The 15,530-nt window shown below is 47.8% G+C and overlaps 2 long non-coding RNA genes across 2 annotated transcripts; both read right to left on the reverse strand.

Moving 5' to 3' along the window:
* Window positions 1-2,982: 2,982 nt before the first annotated feature.
* Gm31640 lies at window positions 2,983-7,397 on the reverse strand. The gene is made up of 3 exons (XR_373868.3): window positions 7,174-7,397; window positions 5,841-6,130; window positions 2,983-5,080 (listed from the first exon to the last, which is right to left on the reverse strand). It is a non-coding gene; the product is annotated as a predicted gene, 31640 (long non-coding RNA).
* A 5,257-nt stretch (window positions 7,398-12,654) lies between these two features.
* Window positions 12,655-14,511, reverse strand: Gm31696. Its single transcript, XR_373869.2, has 3 exons — window positions 14,474-14,511; window positions 12,884-13,085; window positions 12,655-12,743 (listed from the first exon to the last, which is right to left on the reverse strand). It is a non-coding gene; the product is annotated as a predicted gene, 31696 (long non-coding RNA).
* Window positions 14,512-15,530: the final 1,019 nt, after the last annotated feature.

The following is a 15,530-nucleotide window of genomic DNA, read 5'->3' on the forward strand; positions in this document are numbered from 1 at the left end:
CCCACACTATCATAAACTGAGTTCTGTTCTGTGCAAACTGCGTTTACAGGAGCGCAGTATCTCCTGTGCTAAGCGGGAACAAAACCTGATGTTTTAACCCTCACCCCGAATCTGTCTGTGTTCTCCTCCCCCCTACACGGGGAGGGGTGTTGCAGTGCTCTTTCCAGAACTGCCTTCAGCAGGGAAGCAGGGAGAGTGCCCTTGCACATCACTGCAAGATGAAAGCAGGAGACAAGAAAGGCTTATGGGCCAACACTGCACTCTAAAGACCGAGCGCCAGGATGGAAAAGGACTTTGGGAGAAAAGGCAGCAGGCTCAAAGCTTTACTCTTATTTGCTTGTTTGTTTGGATATAGAGGGGGTGAAACCCGGGGCTTCATGCATGCTCAAGTTCTCTAAAAATAATCTTTAGCCCATTTCTTCTAATGCATCCTATTTGAAGGTAGATGTGCCGGGCCTTGTGGCAGAGTTTCTTCTTCTGTGGAATTGTGTAACATTTAAAACCCACAGAGATTCGAGCGAGCCCACACATGGAGGCTGCGACTGGGAAAGAGGAAGGAGCTCTGCCCCGGGCGCAGCACCCCTACTTCGAGGCGCAGTACCCCGACTCCCCGAGTGTCGAGAAGTCTGCCTGGACCGGGGCTTGCGCTGCGGCTGAGGTCTGCACCAGCACGGGCCTAGAGGGCGCGTCCGCGGGGAATGGAACAGCGGTTTCCAAGCTCTCGCCCCGTCTACAAGCTCCCCGGTCCTAGAGGTGAGGCTGGGTCGGAGATCAAGCGTAGACCGCACCCGAGAGTCTCTGGCATCGCAGCGGCCCCTGGTGGCTACCGGCGGACAAACCTAACCCAGCCAGAGCCCAGAGGGTGTGTGGCTTGGGTGCCCCAGTCCCAAGCCTCCTGGGTTGGCTTTGTGAACTCCTGTCCCCCACACCCTCCGGCCTCGAACAGGTATAGAGCTGTGAGCCAGAGCCCTGTTTGTGAGTCGTGGCCTCTGACCTGCCCAGGCCTCAGGGTGATCATTTGTGAAGAGTGTTACAGTAAGGCCCTGAGGCAGGTTTACTGCAAAGCACAGTCTGCAAAAATACTTGCAACCTTAGGAATGCAAAATCCTTGGTGATGTCATCACTCAGTAATTACCGCGGGTGGACAGCTGCGAAACTCGTGTTCCACAGGTGATGGAGGCCCTGAGACTATTGCAAAGAAGCAAAGACATCTTACTTTTCAGTTTAACAGACAATCGCAGATCTAAATATTTGTCATATCTAAATAGCTTGGTGTTATATAATCTCAACACTCCAGAGGCTGAGGCAGGAGGATCATACTTAGTTCCAGGCCTGCCCAGCCACATAATGAGACCCTGCCCCGCCCCCAAAACCCAAACAACCAACCACCACCACTACCACCACCATCAACAACAACAACCCCTGAAAACCAGGGACTGGAGAGATAGCTCAGTGGTTAAGTGCACTGTCTGGTTTCTCAGCATCCATACGGTGGCTCACAACCATCTGTAAGTCTAGCCTCTGTGGATCCAATGCCTTCGTCTGGCCTCTGCAGGCACCTGCATGCATGTGGTACATAGACATACATTCAGGCAAACACTCATACACATAAAGTAAAAAATAAATATATTTAAAGAATACCCATAAAACCAAGCACAGCAGGCATGGGAGGGAGATAAGAGGACAAAGAGGCTGGCCTGGTGTATACCTTTAATCTCAGCACGGGCAGGCACAGACAGGTGGATCTCTGAATTCCAGACCAGCATGGTCTGCATAGTGAGTTACATACATGTATGATATTGTAAAAGAATAATTTTTAAATTTATATTTATCTTATGTGCATAAGTGTTCTGCCTATGTATATGTCTGTGTATCATGCACACATGTGTACATGGTGCCTGAGATGGTCAGAAGAAAGTCTTGATCCCCTAAAACTGAAACTATGACTGGCTGTAAGCCAACATGTGGGCCCTGGGAATCAAACCTGATTCCTCTGCAAGAACACCAAGTACTCTTAACTGCCACAGACCGGGCTCAGTCGGCCTCTCTCAATCCGCAGAAATTAGGGGTTCCAGCAGGTGGGCATGGAGTTGGTGAGAAAAGGGTGCCAAATGGACACAGACACAAGGGAGTGTTGTATCTGGATGTAATTTTTCACAAAGCAAACACCAATCTATAATACAGGAAACAAAGGAGTAAGGTGTCACAGCAGGCAAGGTACATTAAAGTATCTGACACAAAACAGAGGAATGCCTACAAAGGACTGACAGGAACCAGGTAATGTTTACAGTAAAGATAAAACAGCCCTGCCTAGAGTCAGCTAATGTCAGGTAAGGATTTCACACCCTAGTCACAATTTATGCTACTCCTTTGAACCTTGTGAAAGCTAGCACCAGGGGCTTCTGCTCTAGCAGACCTTCTCATGAATAATGCAATACCACAACCCCCCTATTTCCTAGGCCTTGGTAAATACTTGCATATGAGAGTAACTTGGCTGTTCCTTTAGGTATCTGTAGGGAATCTCCATTTATCAGAAGAATTCACCAACTTTCTTCTAATATGAAATGTAGTTTGCAATACCTGAATGTAATGAAGATTCTAGGTATACATAAGCCTGCCCTGAGACTTCTAACTCTTATCCAGTAGAATACTGTAAGAAAGCATGCAAGACCCTCCACAATATTGCAGGGACGAATCTGGGGCATTCTAGCTATGGGAATGCCAAGGTTCCAGGAGGCTAAGTTTCCTCAAAACTCTTTGCCTTGTGACTGCTTGCAGGCTTTTAGGCCTGCCAAGCGAGTCACTACTGGAGTGGATGTAGCACTTAACCACGGAGCCACCTCTCCAGCCCCCAAATAAAATATCTAAAACCATAACAACGAGCTGGTGAGATGGCTCAGCTGTTAAGAGCACTGACTGCTCTTCCAGAGGTCATGAGTTCAAATCCCAGCAACCACATGGTGGCTCACAACCATCCATAATAAGAAACAAATAAAAAACCTATGGGTTGGAAACGAGTGGGGCTAGAGCAAGAGGGAGAAGGGAAGGGGAATAAATAAATAAATAAATAAATAAATAACAAAAACAAACAAAGGGCTAGCTTTCATATCCATTAACCCAGGAGAAAACCTGGTTCTCACAGTGACCCTTGCTGACCCTTTTTGCAGCTATGAGGGACAAGGGTGGGCTGCACAGACCCTGGGCCTCCTTCTAAGCTGTTCACTAATTTCTCCACACTTTATGTTTTTATCTGTAATTCAGGGATACTAAATCCAAAATCCTTAGGCCTGTGTGGCGTCATGTGACTTTCTCTCTCTCTCTCTCTCTCTCCCTCTCTCTCTCTCTCTCTCTCTCTTTTTAACATTTATGATTTTGTACACTGGTGTATTTCTGTTTATTTATTTGTGTGTGTGTGCACATGTGCACATCCATGCCATATTAAACATAAGGAGGTCAGAGAAAAGTCTGTTCTCTCCTTCTACCACACAGGCCCTGGGAATTGAAGTCAGGTTGTCTGGGGTGGTAGCAGCACCTTTCCCAGCTGAGCCATCTCATCAGTCCCAGTTCCTGAGCTTTCTTAGGTGAGATCCTTAGCACAGAGGTTTGACTGGATATCAGTGATTAACTCCCGCTAGGCCTGTCCCTGACCTCTGGAGGGTCTAAGAGAATCTGCCCAGGGACCAGGCTTTGAAAGGAAATAATCTAGCATATGGTCAATCTTCAGCTAATGCTCATTGGCATTCCACAAGTACAAGTCAAAAGACAAAAACGAGGAGAGCACTGCTGTCACCCAAATCTAGGATCTCACCCAGTGGTCCTCAACTGCAAGCTTAAATTTTCTCAACCCTGATTTTAACAATGGTTCTTAAGTGCTTTAACCTCCTTTCTAGCCCACCACCCACCAGAGGTAATGGGAAAGAACGGTTACTAGGATCTGGAGAAAGTGGGCCTGTTTAGAAATTGTTCTTTGGAGCAAATCCCATCTGCATTGTCAGGAAATCAACAGTTAGCGGCAGCAGCTCAATCCACTTGCAAATACTTTACGAATACATCCGCCATCCAGTCCAGTAGTGTTGGAATAGCAAACATGAATCAGCAGCGGTAGCATGACCTAGCAGAAACAGTCAGACCTCAGCCAAATCTGCACGAACCAGTGGAAGCGACCAAGACCACCAGGGACACCAGGAGAAGTTCTCTGCCATGCCTCAACAAAGCAAAGATCAGCAGTGATGCAAGACCAAGAGGCATTGCAAAGCTAGTGCTACAAGCTGCCCATTGTCTTCCCAAGTGAGTCTGTCTTAGCAAAAGTCCATGGGAGTCTGAGTCAGCTGACATCACTCCGCCAAGTGGCCCAAGTCTTGGGAAGCAGCAAGAAGTGGCCAGTATACCACCAAAGTATTTTGGTGTGTTTCTCTCTATGGAGTCATGACAAACGGAGCTCAATAACGCAATGTAAGGCGAACCAATACATGTGTGTCATTAGCACAGAATCCTTTATCACACTTCCTTTCATGTGCTTGCTTTAGCAAAACATCCTTTCACCTGTGTCTGCTTCAGGAAAACATTCCTTCATGTGTGTGCCCGAACAAAACTCCATTTGACACAACTGACTTCCCAAAGAAACCTTAAATTTCCCCTTAACTCAACCTTCCTCGCACTGTGACCCTTTAATACAGTTTCAAATGTTGTGCTGACTCCCAACCACAAAATTATTTTTGTTATTACTTCATAACGGTAATTTTGCTACTGTTATGAACTGTAATGTAATATCTGAGGGCAGGGTGTCTGATATGACACCCCCCTCCCCAAAGAGCTCTCTACCCACAAGTTGAGAACCACTGATCAAACCAATCAGAATAGTTCAGTTCAATGGATCTTCACTGCTTGGTTCTTTCCATCTTGTCCATGTGCCACACTGAGCTTTCTCTGTCACATGACTGTGCTGGTGACCATCCTGAGATGTGCAGACAGATCCCCAGCGTGCAGATCCCAGGGTTTTCAGAGATGTAAGTGGTTTACTCCAGGGTACGTTACACAGGGGTACGGGGCTCAGTCTCTGTAGGAGTTCCTTAGAAGCAGCCTAGAAAGACAGGCAGAATTACAGGACCCAGAGCCTGGCTGCAGCCTCTGGTTGACTGAGAAACCAGAATGCTGGCATGATTAGCTAACAGCGTTTGCCCTGAAGGTTACCGACAGACAAATAATGTACTTCCAAGTATAGATGTTGTATGTTAAGATGTCTATGAAGCAGTCTCGAGGCCTGAATGTATATGAACTTAGGTAAGGCCTCATCTTTCTCCCGACATTTTTTTGGGAATCTCAAATGGATTGTTGATTTGTTTACGGTACAGACACCCTATTGTCTGTCTTCCCTCTGAGCTGGCCTTTTACTTTATCTGCTGCAATCCTGTCTGATGCCCACAGGATTCACCTGTGGCCTCATTTAGGCTTCCCAGAATCCCCTTGGAGATAACAGCTTCCAAACCCACCACAGGATGTAGGTAGCTGTGGTGAGGAGGGTGAGGTGGGACCCTCAGCTGTCCATCTATGCTCCTGGGTGTGCCATACCCTCTTCGCAGGCACTTTCTTGCTCGTAACTCTCTAGCTTGAAATTTATATTAAAATCTCTCTTAATACCAGCTGTGCTTCATACTGGCTGGTCCTGAAATCCTTCCCTGTGTTAAAACCAAGAACCCTCAGTTTCTCTTGTGTAGGCGTAGGTGACGTGCGGAGTGCTAGACTTTAGGAATTTCCACCAGGCGTGAGGAAGACAGACTTAGAGAGACAGGATGAAGGCACAAGTCTCCCACCCCACCCCTGCCCTCTCACCCCGCCCTCACCTTGCCAGGCTCCAGCTCTCCAGAGAGTCTCCAGAAGTTCTTCTGTGAGCCTTTCGGTCTGCTGCCTCCTCCTCAGGTGGTGAGAGAGGCTGGTGAGGGAAGCTCTTGAGCCTGGCTGAGCCTAAGTAGCTCCTGCAGGGGTGTGGATGAAGCCTGAGGAAGAGCTGTCAGCCTGAGACGTCAGAGACGGGGCCAGTCAGAGTTCACCTGGAGAGGCAAGGCACTGCACCCAGTTGGGAGTTTCTTTTTATATCTCTCTGTGTGTGCATGTGCCAGTGTGCCATGGCACCCTGTGGAGGTCAAAGGTAAGGATGGAGAGAAGATGAAGGGTTCTAGGGCTGTGCCCTCCCAGTTCCTTGGCCCCTGCTCTCCCTTCCCACTCTATTTCTATTTCTAGTTCTAGTTCCTCTTCTTCTCACACTGGACCTGAAGCCACCCAAGAACAACAGAAAGGTCCATGACCTAACCCTTCTTCCTCCATCAAGGTCATACCAGCCCATACTCAGGCCTATATTTTATATCAATTACATTATATATTGTCTCTGATGTAAGTCCGTCCCTCTTCAGTCTCTACACAGGTACTGATAGATTTGGCTTTACAATCACGGGACTATTTGTTGGCTGCTACTAAAACAACTTACTTCTCACTTGGTGTTAGATTCTACACAGCATGGACCCAACACAAGGCTGCCCTCTTCCCCATTCCCTAACCTGATTCTCTTCCTGGGAGGGGCTTAACTGTCCTCATAGCCCTCTGACTCTCAAGTGCAAGCTTAATCATCAGGGCAGGCTTATAGCAGGGAGGGAACAGAGAGACAGAAACAGAGACAGACAGAGAGAAAGGGAGATACAGAAAGAGACAGAGACAGACAGAGGGAGGCACACACCACACACACACACACACACACACACACACACACACACACGGGGTGGAGGAGGGGGAGTGACACAGAGAGAGCAAGCACGTCTTCTCTTGGTGCCATCCTCACTACCCCAGCTGTCTCCTCTCTGATTCCTCTCAATCTTCACTCTCTTGAAAGGATCACAAAAGTACACTTTATAAAGAGGGGCCACATGTGGTGATATGCGGGTTCAGGGATCACCATCTACATGGAAATTCAGTGACAACTAGAGCTACATAGTAAGACCTTGTCTCAAAAAAACAAACAGAACAGAACCAAAAAGGCATAAGGAGGGGTTGAGGACTCAGCAGAGTGCTTATCCAGCATGCATGCAGCCCTGGGTTTGTGATCTCCATGGATACGTTGGCCGTGATGGCTCACATCTGTAATCCCAGCTCTTAGGAGGGGGAGATGGAGGATCAGAAACTCACCATTATTATCTCCAGGCTGGGATGGAGCCAAGCTGCAGAGCGAGTGTGTACTTGCACATCCACACAGAACACCAGCAGCTCTGGCAGGTGCTTGGACACACCTTGCCTGTCAGTCACCCCTGACCACGCCCTGACCAAGTCTAACTGAGGTATCTCTGCCCCTTTCTGTTTGCTTCTTTGCCCTCCATCTGAGGGGATAGGATCCAAGCTCTACCCATGGCTCCCATTTTCTGCCACTCCTGCTCTGACCAGTCAGTGTGCATAAGGAAAATGGGTGAACGAATGAAACAAACAAACAAACAAACAAACAGGGTTCTCTTAGCAAGAGAAGAAGAGGGAGCCGCTGGGTCACCAACCGTCTTGCTCTGCTATGGTGAGTGCCCTCAGAACAAGAAAATAGTGTGTGTGTTGACAGCCAGGGAGGGGGTTTACTGAAAGGAAGGACCAGGGAGAGACTGGAGGAAACAGCAGGGAAGAGACAGGAAGTTCAATAAGCACCTTGTGGCCAGGCTTAGATTGCTCATCCGGAAGAATGCCTATGCCTCCGGACATTGCTCAGTACTTCAGGAATTGAAGTCTGACACAACGCTGTCCTTGCCCAGTCTGGGGCTCAGACCTGGGCCTTGGCTTTGTTAATCTGCAGTGGGGCTACCCACTAATGTCTCACGTAATGGGAGAGTCCCCCCAACAGGAAGCAGTAGCTGGTTGCTCTAGAGAGATAAGCCGTGCAGCTGGACTCATCTGCAGGACCTGAGTTGAGCCTGGGCTGAGCCAGGGCTTCATGGCAGAAACCTGCCATTCCAGTTACTCCAGAGGCTGAGGCAGGAGAATCAAAAGCTCCGCAACAAAACAAGTTAAAGACCTGGACAACTCAGTGAATCCCTGTCTCAAGAAGTAAAGGATCAGGGCCACAGGTCAGTGACAAGATCTTATCCAACAGGGGCAAAAGGCTACATTCAATCCCTAGCACTACCAACAACAAAAGTGGGCCCAAGGAATGGTCCAGTAAGTAGGTCAGGGTTCTTGTAATCCCAGTGATCTACATTCAATCCCTGGGACCTGCCTGGTGGGGGAAGAGAAACAACTCCTGAAGTTGCCCTCTGACCTCCACATGTGCCCCCATCCCCTTAAGTAAATCTAATTTTTTCTTTAAAGGAAAGAGCCCCGGTAGTGTCAGCAGTTCTTGTGAAGAAAGAGGACAAATTTATCTGAAATCACCAGATTGAATTGATTACCAGGTGGCAGAAGCTCTCTGTGCTTCCGGTTGCTTCCCCATGGAGTCTTAGCATCGGGCAGAGTATGGGAATGGAAGCAGCTCACTTCCAGTGTGTTTGGCAGCCTACAGCTTCCAGAAAGTTTGAGTAGCACTTTAAAAAAACATGAGAAAGTGAGAAGACATGGGCAGAAGTGTCGCCCGAGTGCTGTGCTGAGGAGTGGGGTCTCAAGCCCTTAGGGTTGTGGGTGTGAATCCAAGGAGGTGGAGTCTGAAGTCCAAGGAGGACTGTAGGAGACTGCCTTCTTGTCTCATCAACAGCCCTTGGGGAACTGCCACTGCTCTCTTGAGTATGTGGGTGACACCACCCACACTGGACAAGCCCTCAAAGAGAGCTCGGAAGAGGAAGGCAGGCAGCTCTCTGCTGGCCTTTCTTCTCACCCCTTTAGAGACAGCTATCAGGACCTCTGAAGCCTGTGTACGGTGTTAGTGTGAAGACAAAGACAATTTGTCTTATTGCTCTCTGCTGGGTAGTGTCCACAGGGCTGCACTAGGATTTCAGGCCATAGACTGGGAACAGTGGTTCCGAGCAATGCCTAGGAGATGGATGGAGCCTAATGTGATGATTAATCTCTGTGGCCATCTTTATTGGACTGAGAGACAACTCGGTTAGTAAAGTATACTTCCAGATGTACCTGTGAGGGCATTTCCAGAGGAGATTGGATCAGACTTGAAGAGGCTATTGGAAGTGGCAGACGACGGAAGGAAGTGCTTCGGAGAAAACAGATCACCGGGCGAGCAGCCTTGGGAGTGCGGCTTGCCCTTACTCTTCTGGCAGCGCTGCTTTTGTAGCCACCATGATGCAAGCCACTCAGCTCTGTTGTGCCTGCTCTATCTACTGTGATGGCTTGAGACCTGCCAAGCTGTGAGAAAACAGATCTCCCCTTAAGTAGTTGCCATCAGACATTTTACAGCAGTGGGGAGATAGTCAATCTATGGCACTCAGAAGTGACTGTCGATTCTGCGTGTCACCAGCGATGTGTATGTTCAATGTATATGTCACAGTTTCTCTTCATATCGCTGTGATAAAATATCAGGGCAAAGGCAACTTAAGAGAGAAAGGGTTTATTTTTGACTCACAGATTGAAGTTTCGTTCCACCTTGGTGGGGAAGCCACAGCAGTAGGAGCCTGAGGCAGCTGGCTACATTGTATCTACAGTCAAGTGTAGCGTCAGTACCAGGCTTGGTGGGTACTAAGCCAGCTGCTAACTGAGAAAAGCTATCAATGGTATCCCTCAGTCAACCCTATGTGCTACAATACTGCCTTTCCTTGCAAGGTGTGACCACTGGAACAGTAGTATGAAGGTTATAGAGGCATGGAAGCATGTTGGGTGCAAACTGTCCTTGCAGTCATAGATCTCCAGGGAAACCAGGAATGTTAAGCACACAGGTTTGTCCTCTCAAAAAAAAAAAAAAAAAAAAAAAAAAAAGACATAAAACCTGTCCTTCCATCCAGAAAACTGGGAATTGGAGGTGATTAATAGCCTGGTGATCTGCGATATCTGTTAGGCCAGGACATATCAAGCTCCCACAATGAGGACTAGAGATGTCTAGTAGTCTAAATGACCCTTCATTATCTATATGGCCAGCATCAGAGATACGAAAAAACCCAAATGACCTCCGTATTTGTCATAATCTGTATGACCAAGACCAGGCCAGATCTTTTCTTAGACTCCTAAGCTAATACAAGAACCTATCTTTACATGTCATCTCTGTACTTTGACTTGAATTTCTATGTAATTACACTTTCTTGTGCACCGGGGATTGTATTACACCAGGAAAGTTTCCCCAGATAGTACCTTGTTTAAACATGCTGGCAATAAACCACCCCACAGACTCTAGAAGTGTGATCCAGCCGGATGAGTCAGGTTGAACCTGGTTTTTATCCTCACCTCTTCGTGATTCACTTCCCTCCCTGCCTCACCTGCAGGGACCCCACAGAGATAATCAACTACTTTGGTATTGGGTTTGAAGCCTGCTCCCCAGAAAGGAATTCAAGCCTAGGACTGTAATCCCAGGTTCAGGTCGCTGGAGCTAGAGAGGAACCAACTACTGTTGTTTTGCTAAAATGGGCATGCTGTTAAGCTGCCTTCTGAATATTTATGCTTACAGCCATAGATCAGGGCTGCCCTCAACCTTGGCCAAAGAAGTTTCTACCTGTGTTGGTCTGCAGTCAATGCAGAGACTCATAACTGGGAAAAATGCTGAGAATAAATTTCTATTTCACGTTCAGCTCCTAAATGGGGCATCTGTACCAACCTTTGCTCCTAACGCTTGGAGAATATTGTGGAAGAGAGGTGGCAAGGATGTAACAGGATGGGGAGGAAGGGTGTGCAGTGCGATCTTCAGGGCATGACCTGGGCATGGCACCCTCACTGCCACTGTGGTCACCTGCTCTCAATCAAGTCAACAAGACCAGTCAGCACAACAGGACCCAGGGGGTCCTTAATTAGAACAAAAACGAAGGAGCAGATGTAAAGGGCAAGGCAGACATAACTGAGCCTCCCACAGGGAACTGAGGAGAGCTGTGTGAGCCTTATGTACACATATGAACTGGCAAAGAATAAATAGAAGATACTCTAATTTTTAAAATGACAATGAGGTCTAGGGAGGCAGGTCAGCAGCTAATGGGGTCAATTGCTGCTCTTCCAGAGAACCTGAATGTGGCCCCATGTCAGGCAGCACACAATGGTCTGTAACTCCAGGTCCAGGGGATCTGTGCTGATTAGGGTGTTCGTTTGTTCTCTCCACACAAACTAGAGTCATGCGGAAAAAAGAAACTGTTTTGGCTAGTTTTATGTCGGTTTGACACAAGACAGAGTTGTTTGGGAAGAGGGACTCTCCATTGAGAAAATGACCCTATAAGATTTGCCTATAGGCAAGTTTGTGATGCATTTTCTTAATTAGTGATTGACATAAAAGGATCTAGACCATTGTGGGTGGTGCCTCTCCTGGAGGGTGGTCTTGCATTTTATAAGAGAGCAGGCTGAGCAAGCATGAGAAGCAAGCCAGTAAGCAGCACCGTAGTTGGCTTATCGTGGTCTCTGTATCAGCTCTGGCCTCCAGGTTCCGGCCCTGTTTGAGTTTCTGCTCTGACTTCCATCAAAGCTGCTCTTCTCCCAGGTGATTCTAGATCTCAAGTGGACAGCCGAGATTCACCATCACTAGGTGTCCCTCCTCCTTCCCTCTGTGGGACCGCCCTTCATCCTCACACCCTGATGCTGGCTCTCATGACCAGTCTCGCAGCGTTAAGGCACAGGAGGTCTAAGTGTTCTGACTCAACTCCTGAGCGTTCCTGCAAGGAGAACATGTCCTGAGTGTCCATTCTTCCCAGGATGAAAGTCATAGAGGAGCTGTGACTATGCCCCAATCTGAAGCACAGCTCCCCAGTTAACTCAGAAACCCTAACTAACACAGAAACCTTAATTAAGAAAATGCCTTAACTGGACTATCCAGCAGGTAAGTCTGTAGGGCATGGTCTTAATAGTGTTTGATGTGGGAGGGCCCAGTCCACTGTGGGCAGTGCTATCCCCTCAGCTCTCAGCCAACATGACTGCCTTCTGAGACCACTGCTTGAGGATACAGTTCTTCTGGAAGTCACAGAAAATACAAGCAGATGGTGACTTAAAATGAGACCAGTTGACCATGCAAGAAGGCCCAGGTAAATGCACTTGACACCAAGCCCGATGACCTGAGTTTGCTCTCTGGGACCAGCGATGTTGGACAGAGAGAACTGAGTCCTGCGAGTTGTTGCACAAGCTGCCCTGTGACGACCTCGAGTCCACTACAACATAAGCACACACAATCTAAAAGAAGGCTGAGAGACTGATCAGTTCACAAAGTTCTTGCCATACACAAGAAGGGTTCAGATGCCCAGAACTCACATAAAACCCTGCTGTGCTTGACTGCCCTGGAAGGTGGAAGTGGGATTCCCCACAGCAAGCTGTCTATTAAGACTAGCTGTATAGGTGAGCTCTAGGTCTGATTGAGAGACCCCACCTGTGGGAAGCCGTTTCCGCTGTGCCTGTGGCTTAATTGGTAAACAAGCAATGTGCGCATGTGCGAGAGTGTTTTCGTGCCAAGTCACGGCCCCATCCCGGGGCGTGGTGATGAGGCTCTGGGAGAGCAGCCAATCAGGTGTGGACACGGCACACTAAGGTGTATATAAGCAGCGCCTTTTTGGTGCTTGGGGTCTTCCTCTTCATGTTGAAACTGGTATAATATAGTTGCTGCAGAAGGATCCGGTTTCTCACACGTGTGTTCTTGCTGGCGAGACAATAGCGTGTGTGAGACCCACCTTATTGGATAAAGTAGAAGAACAATGATTATGTGAGACATCAATCTTGGGACTACGCAACGTGCACCCACACACACACACACACACACACACCCGAGACAGACCAGGCTATGTGGGCCTTGATCTCACTATTCTCCTACCTCAGCCTGCCAGATGTGACTGGAGATGCTTCAGGAAATGAGAGGCCTGACTTTCATAGCCGAGTTGATCCACTCTGGAGCTATCCTCTAAGGTCTTTCTTACAGAAACATCCAGACGTCTTATTCCCTCTGGCATGGTTCAAGACCATTCTGTTGATTTGACCAGCCACACTAAAGGATTCTGCATATATGGAGGAGATGCCTGTGGGGAGGAGTAGCCGAATATTGTCATGGGAACTAGGAACTGAGTGAAAAGCTCCTGTTCCCGCAGACGCAGTAACTCTAGGTTCCCACAGACGCAGTAACTCTGGGGTAAGTGTTCTGCTCTCTGGGGTGAGTGGTTCTTGACAGGATTTGGAACTGAAAGAGAAGGCGGGAGGCTTGGTGGTTTGATACATCTTTGATACTTTTACTTCCTCTGTTGCTGGGTGGCTTAGAGCCCAAGATGGAAGCTACACTCTGCACCTTCCTCCCATAACTTCCAGCCACACCCCTCAGTCCTAGCCTAAAGCTACTCTATTTTTATATTTCTCTTGGGAAGTAGATTCCAAATTTTCCCTAAGTCTTCCTGGCAGAGGAGCCACTGATTTCCAGTAAATTCAGGGTTAATTTACATCTAGTTTGCATAAATCAGCATGCCCCAGTTCTTGGCCTTCAAAGTCCAAGAAAGGGAATTAACTTAAACAGACTCCAGCTTTTGTGCCCTGAAGACGTAGCAGAAGAGGGTGGCCCTGGTCTTCAGTTGTCAGCAAGAGATTTCATTATCAGCATGCCTACAGATCCCCTTCCTGGACCCACTGGGAAGGCAGCCAAAGAAGATCCTTTTGTTTTCTGGATCTAAAGCTTTGTCAATGCTGACTTGTTAGAATCTCTGGGGGGTGGGGGTCAGAGTCACATGATGGGATAAAGTCACATGATGGGAAGAGCGGTATAGTGTAGCAAGAAGGAGTTGAGATGAACGGCAATCTTTAACTCTGAGTAGAGGCTGGAAGTGACCAAGGAAAGAGAAAAGAACTGGATGAAGTCTGGAAGAAAGGGAAAGCTGGGGATGGGGTGGGGGTGGGGCGTCGATGTGGAAGGAGGAAGAAAGGGCGTCTGGTGGGAGATAAGGCAGCAGCTTGTGGGGTTGGAAGGGAAATAAGAAACACTGGAGAGATGCAGAGGAAAGAGTTGGGCACCGAGGCAAGCTGGTGGGCAGGCACTGAATGGCTGTTTGAAAATGAGGAAGGGAGATGGTTTTTTAGGGAATTCAAGTTAAAGCTAGAGGACCTGGTCTGCTAATTTCCCGAGAGCCATTCCATTTTTCTTTTGTGGGGCAAGCATTTGGTTGTTTCTTTGATTGATTGGTTTGGTTTTTGTTGGGCCTAGACTCTACCCGAGGAATGACTGAGGTGTCCTTTAAATGACAGCAAAGCTGCCAGGTGATAGCAAGTTGACACTCAGGAGGGTGGAGTTGTATCTTGGTACAGTGCTTGCCTAGTATGCACAAAGCTCTGGTTCGATGTCTTAGTTAGGGTTTTACTGCTGTAAACAGACACCATGACCAAGGCAAGTCTTATAAAAAACAACATTTAATTGGGGCTGACTTACAGGTTCAGATGTTCAGTCCATTATCATCAAGGTGGGAGCATGGCAGTATCCAGGCAGGCATGGTGCAGGCAGAGCTGAGAGTTCTATGTCTTCATCCAAAGGCTGCTAGTGGAAGACTGACTTCCAGGCAACTAGGGTGAGGATCTTATACCCACACCCACAGTGACACACCCATTCCAACCAGGTCACACCTATTCCAACAAGGCCACACCTTCAGATGGTGCCACTCCCTGGTCCAAGGATATACAAACCATCACATTCGATTCCTAGAACCTCATAAAGTGAAGAGATGTGGGCAGAAGGATCAGAAGTTGGATACAAAGCAAGTTCAAGGCCATGTGGCAGTTTTCTCCCAGGTTAGAACTTTCCAACTTAAAAACTTTTTTTTTAAACTTATTTATGTATGTGAGTACACTGTAGTTGTCTTCAGACACACCAGACGAGAGTATCAGATCCCATTACAGATGGTTGTGAGCCACCATGTGGTTGCTGGGAATTGAACTCAGGACCTCTGGAAGAATAGTCAATGCTCTTAACTGTTGAGCCATCTCTCCAGTCCTAGAAACTTCTTAAGGCAAAATGTAAGGGGAAAGGAAGCAAACCAACAGGATGTTCAGGGGGAGGCACGACACTCCATTCTACAGGGCAGCTCTACTAAGACCAGAAGCAAACTATTCAACCTAGCCCCAGCAAGACCACAACTCCTAAATCTCCCCAAATAGCACCACCAGCTGGGAAGCAAGTGTTCAAATCCCTAAGATGATGAAGGACAGTTCTCATCAAACCACATTCCACTTACTCCCTGGTCCTCATATGCTCATGGCCACATCATAAACAGAATGCATTTAGCCCAACTCCCAAAATGCCCATAGCTGTGAACATTTTCAAGACAGTTCTAATGTACAGCCTTTTTTGAGATTCAGTGAGATCTCTCATTGTGACCCCCCCCCCAAAAAAAAATCACACAGCAAATCACACACTTCCAGCCTACAATGGCCAGCCCAGGATATACATTCATTTTCCAAAAGGGAGGAGCTGAGGAACAGTGAGGAAGCGC

This window comes from Mus musculus, chromosome 1 (assembly GCF_000001635.26).
Source record: "Mus musculus strain C57BL/6J chromosome 1, GRCm38.p6 C57BL/6J".
In the NCBI taxonomy this organism is placed as follows: Eukaryota; Metazoa; Chordata; class Mammalia; order Rodentia; family Muridae; genus Mus; species Mus musculus.